Source organism: Tupaia chinensis, unplaced genomic scaffold (assembly GCF_000334495.1).
Source record: "Tupaia chinensis unplaced genomic scaffold, TupChi_1.0 Scaffold000532_1, whole genome shotgun sequence".
Lineage (NCBI taxonomy): Eukaryota > Metazoa > Chordata > Mammalia > Scandentia > Tupaiidae > Tupaia > Tupaia belangeri.
This window is the reverse complement of record NW_006160045.1, coordinates 3,488,311-3,501,316: the sequence shown is the minus strand read 5'-3', so window position 1 is coordinate 3,501,316 and position 13,006 is coordinate 3,488,311.

Genomic DNA, 13,006 nt, shown 5'->3' with positions numbered 1-13,006 from the left:
CTCCTTCCTCCCCCACTGTGTCCTGCTGCGGGTGCTCGGGGGAAGACGGCCTGGTAGGGTGGGGGGTGTGTGTGGGCGGTGGGTAGTGTGCTTGTCTGTGTTTTTAATAGTAGTGGGGTTTTGATCCGCTTGGGAGTTGTGTGCTAAGAATAGAAATGTGCGGAAGATGCTGGGTTTGGCTGATCCAGTGATGCTGTCGCTGCTGGCGGCGGCGGCGGCTCTGGCTGCAAGTAAACAAACCGGCCTCTTCCTCGTCCACCTCCTCCTCCTGCGCATCGGTCTGCATCAGCCATGATGCTGGTGGGGCCCTTCGGAGCCCAAAGTTAAAAGCCTGGTGGTTGTGCTCACCCTGACGCCCAGGCGGGGTCACCCCTTGTTTGGGATTTCCCAGGAATTTACAGTTAGGCAAGAGATAACCGAATGTCTTTGGGGCCAGGTTTTCCTAGTACCGGTATTTACTGTTTATCTCCTGAAAGCAGATGAAATGCGTACTTACCCATAAGTCCAAGCTAGGATACTCACAATTCTGCCATCAAGATAATGTTACGAAAATAAAACGCAACTTATTTTACCACTGTGGTAGTTTGGTTGAAAGCCCGGCAGGTTCATGGTAAAGTTACTAACTAGAAAGCAATGAAAGCCATGCATCGCCATTGACTAATTCCTAATATTATTAAAATGTCCACTTTATTGCTTATGTTTAGCTAACGGATATGAAATAGTGACTTTTTTTTTTAACTTACTACATTGCCAGTTTTCTCGAATCATCAGTGAAGACATGTGCTCCATATTTGGTAAAGCATGGTCATAGTTTATCTTTTAGTAGCGCTATAAATCATTGGACAACCACTGGGTCTTGGTTTTGGTACCAGCTCTGGTTATTAAGTCACTTAGGTAGTTGGAAAAGCCAAATGGGGAAGAATCCATTAAAGATGGTTTCAGAAATGAAGATTAGTCCTAAGAAGTTGGGTATCATTTTGCAAAATAAGTATGAGTGAATATACATATTCCAAGAGGTCGTTGTCTAAGACATGAAAATATTTTAAGTGAAATGTCTGCTTATTAGTAAACTAGTTTTCCAAGGTATCTGAATACTACATGAAAGATCTCTAGCTAGATCCTAAATTTTATTTTTTTGTCAATGCATAATGTTGACTTTGGAAGTTTACTGAGGAGGTTGTGTTTGAAGATTTTATTTTTTTTAAACTGGTGTTGACCCAGTTGATATGTGATTCGCTTGCACTTCTAAGTTTGAAGTACAAGAGTTAATTTATCACGTGAATTAGACAATGATGGAATTTAAATGCATGTGGGGTTTTAGTTTTCATTTGTATGTTTGTACTGTATGTTTTCTAATTTAAAAAGTAAGTCTAAAGTAAAAAATTTGTGAAACTAGTATTCATATTCATTTAGTGTTCTAAGTCTCTGTAGCGATTGAGTAATTTTCCAAGTTAAAGTTAATTTTTAGCTTAATAATCTTGACATTGACTCTTAGTTTAAGTTGTGTATGTTAGAGTACTTGAAAGTTTTTCTCTGGACTGGTTTTGTTTACATAATTTTATAGCTGTAAAGGAGATTTCATTCATTTAACAAATTAAGAGTGTGAACTGTTTGGTAGGGTTGAATTGATTAGAAACTTAATGTTTACTTTCTGTTCAGAAAACCGTTATCATTAGAAAGAGAGTTTGTTTTCAGAATCACTGCAAATCTAAACAAGCATATGTTAGTTAAACTTACCATGGGACAAATGTATTTAGCACAGAGTGTTGTGGGAAGTGGGGACTGAGCATTTTTTAAAAATTTAGCTTTTGATTTAAAAATATGAGAAATTTTCTTATAAAAATTCAATGGAAATTGTCAACTATTTCGATTTCTTCAAAAAGAGGAACCTATTTTACAAATTGATTTTGGGGAAGTTTAGTGTTTACTTAAACTTTGCATATTTTTGTGAGAAGATAGCTTCACTTTCTTTTGTTGTTTACTCTTTAGTTCAAAAATTTGTCCTTGGTAAGATAAGGCAATTATTTATAACAATGTGTTAATTGGATTTTAAGCATGATTTGATAGGATCTTGTCTTTATAATGTAATTACGTTTAAGTGTTAAAAATTAAAGTGAAATCATGTTTGAACAACAAAACGCAGGAAGAGAAAGTAAAACATTTTCATTTTGTTTTGACCAACTCAGTCTTTTAGTTAGATTTGCTTTATATTTTTAGGTTAATGTAAGTTAATAGTGCACATAATTAATTTTTATATATTTGTGCTGAAATATTTCAGTTTTTTCAAATTCATCTATTCTTAACTCCAGGTTTCAGCCTTGCAGCAGTATTCTAAATCCTGGTTTCATACAGCATATTCTTTTCTGGAAAGATAGCCCTGAATCATCTGATGTTCACAAATGTTTTATTATGGTCTTTTATGTAGGCTAGGGCTAGATTCAGTTTAGAGTGAATGCTAGCCAATGCCTGGTGAGCATTTTCCTTCATGCCAGGCACTGTTATATGTGCTTCACATGCATTAACTAACTTAATCTTCACAACAACCACTGCTACACTTTTTTAAAATTTTAAGATAGGGTCTTTATGTGTTAAGATCCTCCTGCCTCAGCCTTCTCAGTAGCTGGGACCACAGGCAGATGAGTAGATGGGCCATGTGCTATACTTTTGAAAAGTGGTTTTCTCTTGAGAAAAACACTGAAGTTTTATTTAAAAAAAATGCTTCATTTAACTTTCTTAATTCTGAACTCGTTTTCTTTTGTAGTTTTTCCTAACTTGCTTGTAATTACTGTCAGAGTTCACAGTGATTACCCTAAATTTGGATAATGTAGTATAATAAATTTCTTGGAAATACCTTAATGTAGTAAAAAAAGTGTATTGACCAATCCTTTACCATTCTTTTTCATTTGTTTTAAGTGTCAGATTAAATGCCTCAGATATTTACATGTAGTGTAGCATCATAGTCTTTCATCAAATTAGAGGTAAATTGATTTCTTCTGCCAGATAATATTCAAATCCTAGTCAGTAAATAATAAATGCTTCTTGATTTTAAATCTATTTTGTGATTCTGTTTTTTTGTAATATGTTATATTTATTTTTTGCCAGTTGCTCATATTTCACACTCTGAATGGGTATGTTTTGTTAATATTCTGAGGAGAAAGTAAAACAGTTTACTGAAAAAAGACACTAGAAGCTTTTCAAATGAGAGGTTTTCTCACTTGTGTTGAGAAAAACCTCTGACTTTATTTGGGGGCACTGGGAGATAGAAGGAGAAGAAAGAATGTGTTTTGCCAATAAATAGGTTAGCCTAAATGTTTTTTTAATGATTATTTTATTTATTTTTATTTATTTATTTATTTATTTAAAATTTGACCAGAGAGAGAAAGGTTGAGAGTGAGAAAGAGAGGAAGTGAGAAAGCAAGCCACCAGATTCAGGACTTGAACCCAGGTCAGCCATGTGGGAGTGTCCAGCGCCTTAATCACCACGCCACCTGCTGGTCCCAGGTTAGCCTAAATTTTGTCTTGAGGTGCTGTTTCAATGTTTTATCTTTCCAATTACATATAAACTTCTGAGGGCAGGAACAAGAATAATCATGATACTATCACCTCTAATACCATCTGTATATAAAGCAGACACTCAGATTTTAATCCGAAGAATCATAGTATTAGCTATAATATAAAGCTATAAACCTGTTTAGAGTTCATCTCTTGCTATACTTTTTATGGCTAAAGAAACAAAGGCACAGAGAATTATAGTGACTTTGTATAGCATTACTCTGGTTGGGCAGAGTTGGGAACATGGATCCATGTTGCTTGGTTTGTTCAGGGTTCTTTGTAATTCCCTGTCATGATGAACTTGGTTACAGATTCTAGACATATTGGTTAGCCCTGAGTTTAATCTGGGTCAAGTCTCTCCAGAGGATTCTTGGCATTTAGTGACCATGTATTGATTGTATATTTTGTATTTGTACAGATTTTTTTTCATTATATAATTATGGAGATCCCAAGGCAAATTTTAGAAGGATTTTAGAAAAATATGGCTAATTGTACAACTGAAAGTCTTCTAATAGCAGTCCTCAACCTGTTATGCTGTTACAGGTGCCTTCACATAGAGAGACAGCACACTTCACATGAGAAATGGAAGGGATAATTTGTCAGTAGTTTGGTCAGGCTTTAGGTGAAGTAGAGGGATCTAATAAGCATTTTATTTGTTGTTTCAAATTAGAATATTAAATATATCACACAGCCCAAGCTGTTATTTTATATATTATTTTTTGGTTTTGATATTGAGCGAATATACTTGCTGAGGGAGAGAGAGAAGGAAGGAAAGTGAAGAGTCACTCTCCAGGAGAGGTAACCACATTGCAATCCCTCCTCCTCCATTCTCCTCTAGGTATATAAACCTATTTAGAATTTATCTCATCCTATTGTTTTTTACCTGCCTAGTGTGATTTTCAGGTTGCCAGTTCCAGGACTTGAACTGTGCTGTTGGCCATGTGGGATCCAGCCACCTTAACTTTCATAGCACCTGCTGGCCCCAAAGGTGCTATTTTATTTTTAATCACAGACTTACTGATTGAAATGGCATTCACATGCCCTAAACAGGGCAGGGAAAAGAGAAAAGCATTTTATATTTTCATAGATATAGTTGAACGTTTATGAAGTAGACTTTTAAGAATTGGCACTGTGGGTACCAGTAGATGGCTTAATGGTTATGTCACTGAACTCCCACATAGTCGACCATGGTTCAAGTCTCAGACCCAGTGGCTTAAAATCAAGGCCAGCGGCATGTGCTTGCATGCCCAAAATCCTTAGAGGAGAATTGAGGAGGAGGGATTGTTGTATGGTCATCTTCCCTGAGAGGTGATTTCTCTCTTTTCTTTCTCTCTGATGAGCATACCTGCCCTATAGCAAAGATCTCTCTCTCTTTAAAAAAAAAAAAAAAAGAAAAGAAAAGAATTGGCATTGTGGAAAAGCTGATATTTTCTCTGGTAGTTAGAAATTTTGCCTATGCTTCTTCAGGTGTTTTGCCATAGTTTGAAACTTAGTAAAGATGTTCACAGAAAGGGATTTAGGAAAATACCATAACATGTATCATTGTACTTAGAAGAGAGGAAATGTACCCAACATCTGTAGTTTTGATTATTCTTTATTAATGCAGGATAAGAGGTCTTAAAAGGGATAGGCTGTCTTAAAATTATTTGAAATATAGAGTAAATTACCTTGAATTTCCTTTTCACTTCAATATGTTTCCTCTCCCTCAAATGTTTTAAAAATTTGATAGCCATATGGATTTATTATGGCATATATTATTTTTTACCAACTTCTTAAAATCAGAAAATGTCAGAATTATTATATGTAGTCTTTTTTTTTAAAGAGGTTTTTGCTATAGGGCATGTGTGCTTGCCAGAGAGATGGAGAGATAAAGACAGAAAGTGAGAAATCACCCCCTTGGGGGATAGCCACTCCTCAATCGCTTCTCCATTCTCCTCTGGGGATTTTGGACACCCACGCACATGCACCTGATGTGAGTTTTAAGCTGCTTCAGTCAACTGTGGGAGTCCAGTGATGTAACCGTTATGCTATCTACCGGTCCCTGTATTTACTCTTGACCATCATTCCTGTTTCAGAGTATCAGCATTTTAATTGTGTTTGAACATTAGTTGTCCTTATTTATTTATTTATTTATTTATTTAGGAGAGGTTTTTGCTATAGGATGTGTGCACTCACCAGAAAGACCGAGAGAGAAAGACAGAAAACGAGGAATCACCCCCCCCCGGGGATGGCCATGCCGCAATCCCTTCTCCATTCCCTTCTAGGGATCTTGGGCATTGGGCATGCACACACAGTCGCCCAATGTGAGTTTGAGCCACTGGGTCTGGGACTCAAACTGCGGTCAACTACAAGGGAGTCCAGCAACATAGCCATCACGGCACCTGCTGGTTCTGTCCTTATTTGTTTTTAAAAGTTTATTCTAAGAGAGAAGGGAGGGGAGAGGGAGAAACAACTCCAACACCTGACACCATGATCCAGTGTTCAGTCAGTCCTGGATCATGGGCAGACACGTTTCTGATGTACTGAGGGAGGTCTCTGGACTTGAACTGGGAACCTTCCCATGTGGGATTGCCTCTGAGTGTTGTTTTACAACTGTGCCCCTGTCTGGCCCCTAGCTGTCTTTTATTAATTGAGTTTAGCTAGTACTATGGCAGGAACAAGTACATAAATTTAATAGGCCAAAGTTTACTTTTAGTTTAGAAAAAATTATATTGTCGAATTGTAGTCTAGATTTTTAACTTAAAAGATTAACATATAGAAAGTTATTAACCTGTGATTTGTTTTAAGATGAAATAGATTTGGGCTGGCCCCTTAGTGCAGTGGGTAAGTGCTATGAACTGGATTCCACATAGCTGGCCATTCAAATCCCCTACCTAGTAGCTTGAAGAAAACACACCAGATCACATGCCTGGATGTCCAGGATTCTGTCTGTATGGAAAAATGGAGTAGGTGGGGATTACACAATGACTAGTTCCCATTGGTATATTCGCTTTCTCTGTTTTTCTGTCTCTGTTGCCTGAATTCTCTGGCTTTTTTTTTTTTTTTTTTAATGTATTTTTTATTTTTTTAGTTTTGCTTAAGGGCACATGTGCTTGCTAAAGAGAGACAGAGGTGGAGGATAGTGAGAAATCATGCCCCATAGGGATGGTCATACTGCAGTCCCTTCTTCTCCATTCTCTTCTAATGTGTTTTTCAAGCCACTGTGTCCTGGACTTAAGCTGTGGAGTCAGCCATGTGGGCTCCAGCTGCTTTTACCTCCGTGCCACCTGCTGACCCACCCTCTGCATTTTAGAAAAATGAAAAAGAGAATTGCTGGGTGCCTTGTAATGTTATGTCAGTCTGTTCTTAGTTTTCTGTTGCTATCACTTTTTTTGGTGATTCCGTAGTAATATTTGATTTTTTTTAATTCCCAGAGGGTATGTATACTTGTCGGAGAGAGACAAGGAGTCAGAGAAGAAAGAGGGAGAAAGCACTCTGTGGGGCATGGTTACACTCCAATCCCTTCTCCTATATTTCTCTATCCTGTTTGGATTTGAGCATTCACGCACATGTACCCAGTGTGTTTTTTGAGCCTCGGGGTCAGGATTTGAACATTTGGCCAGGATCTAGTCTGTGGGGTCAGCCCTTTGATTTTTGATTTATTTAAAAAAACTTTGCTTTACTGGATGTTTGAAGAACTATTTGGTACGGAAAAAAAGTATACAAAGCTATTTACAGATGGTGGGAACCAGCAGTTAGCGTAATGGCTATGTCGCTGGATTCCCACGTAGTCGACCGCGGTTCGTGTCCTGGACCCGGTGGCTTAAAACTCACGCCGGGCGCGTGTGCGTGCGTGCCCAAGATCCCGAGAGGAGAATGGAGGAGAAGGGATTGCGGCGTGACCATCCCCCCTGGGGGGTGATTTCTCGCTTTCTGTCTCTATGTCTCTCTCTGTCTGTCTGGCGAGCGCACGCGCCCTACAGTGAAAATCTCTCCAAAAAAAAAAAAAAAAAAAAGCTATTTACAGATGGTAATCACAGCTTTTTAAGTTGTTTATATCCTGTGATTTAGTAGAAAGCATACCAAATTTGATAGAAGACCTGATTGCAGATAGCCACTCTTGGTACTTGACACTAATAGCCTCTATTGTTACTTGTCACTAACTTGTTAAATAACTTGTTACTTATCACTAACTTGTAGAAAATAGTGTCATCATTATTGGTTGGTCACGGTTTTCTTAGATCCATAATCTTGGATGCAGTAGCTACTGTACAGATTCGTTTTGATAGTCCAATGAGATGGTGTATGTGAAATCTGTTTGCAAATAATATTATAGTTTTTGAAAAGATTTATAAAAATACTTTGTTTTGCTTGCTTACTGCAACATGTAGTCCTTGTCATGAAGTAGACTAATACATGTTTATTGACTGAATAAATATGTATATTATATATATTTTAGTAAATGATATTTTCAAACAATGTTTAAAGAAGTTTTAATTACTTGCTTACCATTGGTTACCCCCCATAGGTAAACAAATACATTAAAAAACTTTTTAAAAAGTGTATCATTAAGAAAATATGCCTTGGACCAGTCCTGTGTTACAGCCCTTAAATGCTATGCATAGAAAGCCAGATCCTACACAGTCAACTAAAGTTGAATCTTTTCCTAATGGTTTGAAAAACACACATGTGCATGTGTGCCCCAAATCCTGATGGGCTGAGGAAATGGAGGAAAAAGGATTGTGGCATGATCACACTCCATTGAGGGGTACTTTCACTCTCTGGCTCTCAGACAAGTGCACATGCCCTTTTGACAAGTTAAAAAAGAAAGAAAATGTGTCATTTTTTCCTTTTTTACTTCTCATAATGGATCATTTTTGGTAGCATTAATGCTTGTTTTGTTTTGAGTTGATACTTGATCTCATCAAAACCTATCAAGAAGAAAAGGATATATATATATTTTTTTTAAGGTTTTTGCCATAGGGCACATATATTTGTTGGAGAGAGACGGTGAGAGGGAAAGTGAGAAATCACCCTCGGAGGGGATGGCCATGCCACAATCCCTTCTCTTACATTCTCTTCCCAGGATTTTGGGCATGCACACACATGCCCGTGGTGTGATTTTCAAGCTGCGAGGTCTGGGACTTTAATCACGATTGGCCATGTGGGAGTCTAGTGCCCCAGTCACTGTGCTACCTGCTGGGCCCAGAAAAGGATAATTTTAATATGTTCTAGTCCTTGCAATGAATAGAAAATTCTGTAGGTAATATTTTAATGAACAGAAAATAAATTGTTCTATTTCAATGAAAATATAATTCTATGATATTTTAAATTCAGGGTTTTTTGGTTTCTTTTTTCTTTTTCTTTTTAAAATAATTAGTTTGTGATTTGAATTGGCTATAGGGCATGTGCATTCATGAGAGAGAAAGAGGCGGAGAGTGAGAAACTGAGAAAGCAAGCCACCAGGTCCAGGACTTGAACTGCGTTCAGTCGTGTGGGGGCCTACCACCACTCCACCTACTGGCCTGGTTTTTTATTTTTTATGAGTTGGGAATGGAGGGGTGCAGAGAAGTATTTTTGATAGGGTCTCTCCATGTTGCAGTCTTCTACCCCAGCTTCCCAGTTAGCTGGGACCTCAGATGAGTGCCACTGTGCCTAACCTGTTTAGGTTGGACCAGGAATCAAACCTGGGCATATCATGTGGTTCAGTTACTGCACAGCAGCATGTTTTGCCTGTGCCACTGTGGCTCAGCCCAGCTTTTTTTTTTTTTTTTTTTAAAGATGGCTTAATACCATTTTCTCTGTTGACTTTAAGTATTATATTTGTTTGCTTAGCCTATTATTTACTAGTTAATCTGATGCTACATCTTCTTTCCTTCAGTCATCCACTCATTCATTTACTCATATTGAGCATTTCTCAAGTCGCAGGTACTGTCAAGTTTCTTTATGAAATTACAGTGTGCTTGAATGAAGTAAAAGATGTGAAATGTTTTGTGAATTGCAAAATCACATTCAAATGCAATTATTGCAATATTATCATCAAATCCTCAAGTAGTCAGTTTCTGAACAAAGATACCTTTCATGTAACTGTTTTGTGTAAATTCGAAATTGAGTCCGCCAAGAATTTTGTGTGAAACTTTTTACAATAGAAAAAATTAGATTATGTAACAGTGAACTGTTTAATGCAATAGGTATAAAAGAAAAACCAAATTTGTCTGTTATAGCTCATTGGCTAAAACATATTCCTAGAGAAGTTAGGTCTGTAGAAGGAGGTAAAGTTTATTTTACTCTAGGAAACAGATGACAGAGTTCCAGCTCATATTACAGATTAGTGTTTTTAGGAACATGGAAAACTGAGTGGGAGATTGCTGATGATTTGGTGCAAGAGCTTTATCATAGTAGGAAATTAAATCAAAGAACATGGTTTACTGCTATGCGTCAGTAACATTTTTATATACAAAGGAATATTTGTTCTAACCTGTTCATAATTTTAAAGTAGTATATTTATTATGTCTTTTAAGTCATATTCAAACAATGTGCCATTTTAGTTAGTAGAGACTTAGGAAGAGTTATTAAATCTGAAAATTAGAATTATGGGTAGAGATTGGTAACAGTTTAATATACAAATAGAAAACTATCTCTTATGCTTAGGTTTGCTGGTCCTGCTGTAGACTGAAATTTTGTCTTGTTGATTAAACTTACATTTTAGCAGTTTAATCTTAAATATATAAGCACTGATAAAATATTTTTGTCAGGAGTCAGCCATGGCATGGTGGTTAAAGTGGCTGGATCACATATGGCTGATTGTACAGTTTGAGCCCTGGACCTGGTGACTTCAGAAAACTGGAGAGAAGGAGGTGAAGGATTGTTGCATAACCGTTCCCCATTGGGGATACTTTCTCCCTCTCTCTGTCTCTCTAAAGTGAGTGCACACGTCCTCCAGGAATTAAAAAAAATTGTTTTAATTCTAAAAACCAGTTTTTAGTAACCTTTTGTCACAAAATAGGATTAATTGATATTGAGTTGATCTGGACATTTTGGTTCTCAAGAGCATCTGCCTGGTTGTCTAGTGGCTGTGTGATCTTGGGCAGGTCATTTTATCTGTTTTGGCCTTTATTTGTTTCATCAACTGTGAAATGAAAATTCCTCCAGCTTTAAGGTTCTTTCAAAATATATTTAATTTAATTTTATTCTTGATAGTGTATGTGTACCTGAGGGGGTAAAGGGGAGATGCACCTTTGACTGTGTCTTGTCACACCATGATCTTCTCTCCTCTCTAGCCCTCTAGTTTGTTAGGATCTTGGGCACACATGAACACAGAATGTTTTTCAGGCCTACTCGGTGATTAGAACCCACAGACAGCCACGTGCTTCCAACATTGCAGTCGTTTGCTGTCATCTTCACCACTAATCTGGCCAACTTTGAGATTCTGATAATGAAGTGTCCCTTTTTAAAAATAGAATAAATTTTGAAAGTACTTTTGTTTTACTACTGTTCTTTATAAGGGTTTGTAATGCAAATTATGTTAATAGCAAAGTGTGTTTTATATATGTTTATTGAATATATATTATTTTTGTTGAGATTATATAGACTAACAGTCAAAAGTCAAGAATTGCCTTATAGGGCTGGTCCTGTGACTTGATGGTTGAGGGAGCTGGATCCTAAAATATTCACCACAGAATCTGAATCTCCACCACAGTGTGTGTGTGTGTGTGGGGGGGGGTTCCTTTTTTCAGAGATATTTTTGCTGTATGACACATGTGCTTGCCAGAGAGAGAGAAAGTGAGAAATTGTTCCCCAGGGATGGGGAGTGGGGGAGGATGGCCAAGCTGCAGTCCCTTCTCTTCCATTCTCCTCTTGGATAGGAGGTGATTTTGGGCTTGCATGCACACGTACCTGGTGTGAGTTTTAAGCCTCCGGGTCCGGGACTGAAACTGTGATCAACTACTTAGGAAGGAGTTCAGTGATGTAACTATTACACCATCTGCTGGTCCCAAGTGGGTTGGAAAATGTGCTGGGCATCTGTGTATGTGCTCAGAATCCCCATAAGTTGGAGAAATGGAGGAGAAGGGCTTGTGGCGTGACCATGCGCCTCTTCTCAGTCTGTTTCTCAGAGCCCTGTGGCAAAAAAACAAAAGAATGGCATAATGTAGGGCCCCTTCCTAAAATACTACTAAATATTAAAGAGAAGAGCTGCAGTGCAGGTGTTCTTTATAAAGACATTGTTTCATACCACTGTTTTCCAGAATTTAATGTATAATTCTTTATGTAGTAGAAGGAGTTACCCCTTTCAGTTATCTAGTGCTCTGTGTGTGTGTGTGTGTGTGTGTGTGTGTGTGTATGTGTGTGTGTGGAGGAGGAGTTGTTCAAAATATTCATGGAAAATGTTTATTATGAGAAAGCTGTGCATGGATTTAAAATTTTATTTTGTAACAAAATGAACTCATACCTTAATTCCATTTTTCCACAAATTTTTTGAAGTATTCTTGAATTATATAGCCAGTTGACTGTATCAAGATCTTCAGAATGTTATGTTAATCAAATTAAAGTTGTATTTGCATTTTTTAAAAGAGATGTTTTTGCTATGGGGTGCATGTGCTCACCAGAGAGACAGAGACAGAGAGAGAGAAAGTGAGAAATTACCCCCTCCATGGGGATGGCCATGTTGCAGTCCCTTCTCTGTTCTCCTCTTGGAATTTTGGCATGCACACACACGTGCCCAGTGTGAGTTTCAAGCTTTTGAGTCTGGGACTTGAACCATGGTCATCGTATAGGAGTCCAGCGCCTTAACCACTGTGCCAGCTGCTGGCCTCTGTATTTGCATTTTTTAAAGGTACAAGAGTTGTTTATTTTGGTAGTTTAGTTTATTATTTTAAAGTTCATGATTGACTCCATATATGCACCTAGGAGGGAGAGAGAAGAGCCACCTCTGCAGGGTCTGGTCATGCTGTGATTCCTTTCCTGCCGTCTTTCAACTTTCCACGATCTTGGGCAAATGCACACCCACCTGGGCATGTTTTCAGGCTGCCTGGATTTGGTGGGTATTTGAACTGCAATTGGTGAGGGGTTTCAGTTCTGCAGTCCAGCATGCTACTGACTGCCATCCAAACCTGGGTTCGTATTTGGATTCTCTACTGAAGGCTTTTGTTGACCCGTTTTTAATAGTGAAATGGGTCTTGAAGCATGGCCATTTCCTTTGTCAGCAATCAGTTTAGGCTTTGCCAAGATAAATGAAGTTATAGTTACACTTATTTGTTTTAGAAATTTTAATATGCTAATAGTGATGTTAAGACAAGAACATGGTTTGTAGAATTTCTCGTACATTCTTGGCGGAAGAATTTCTTTTTGTTTTCCCCAGATTTCTCTAATTTAGTTCTGGGTCAAACAAGTATATATTTGTTTATATATTTCCCAAACATATATTTTGGTATAGGGCATGTGCGCTTGCCAGACAGACAGAGACAGACAGACAGAT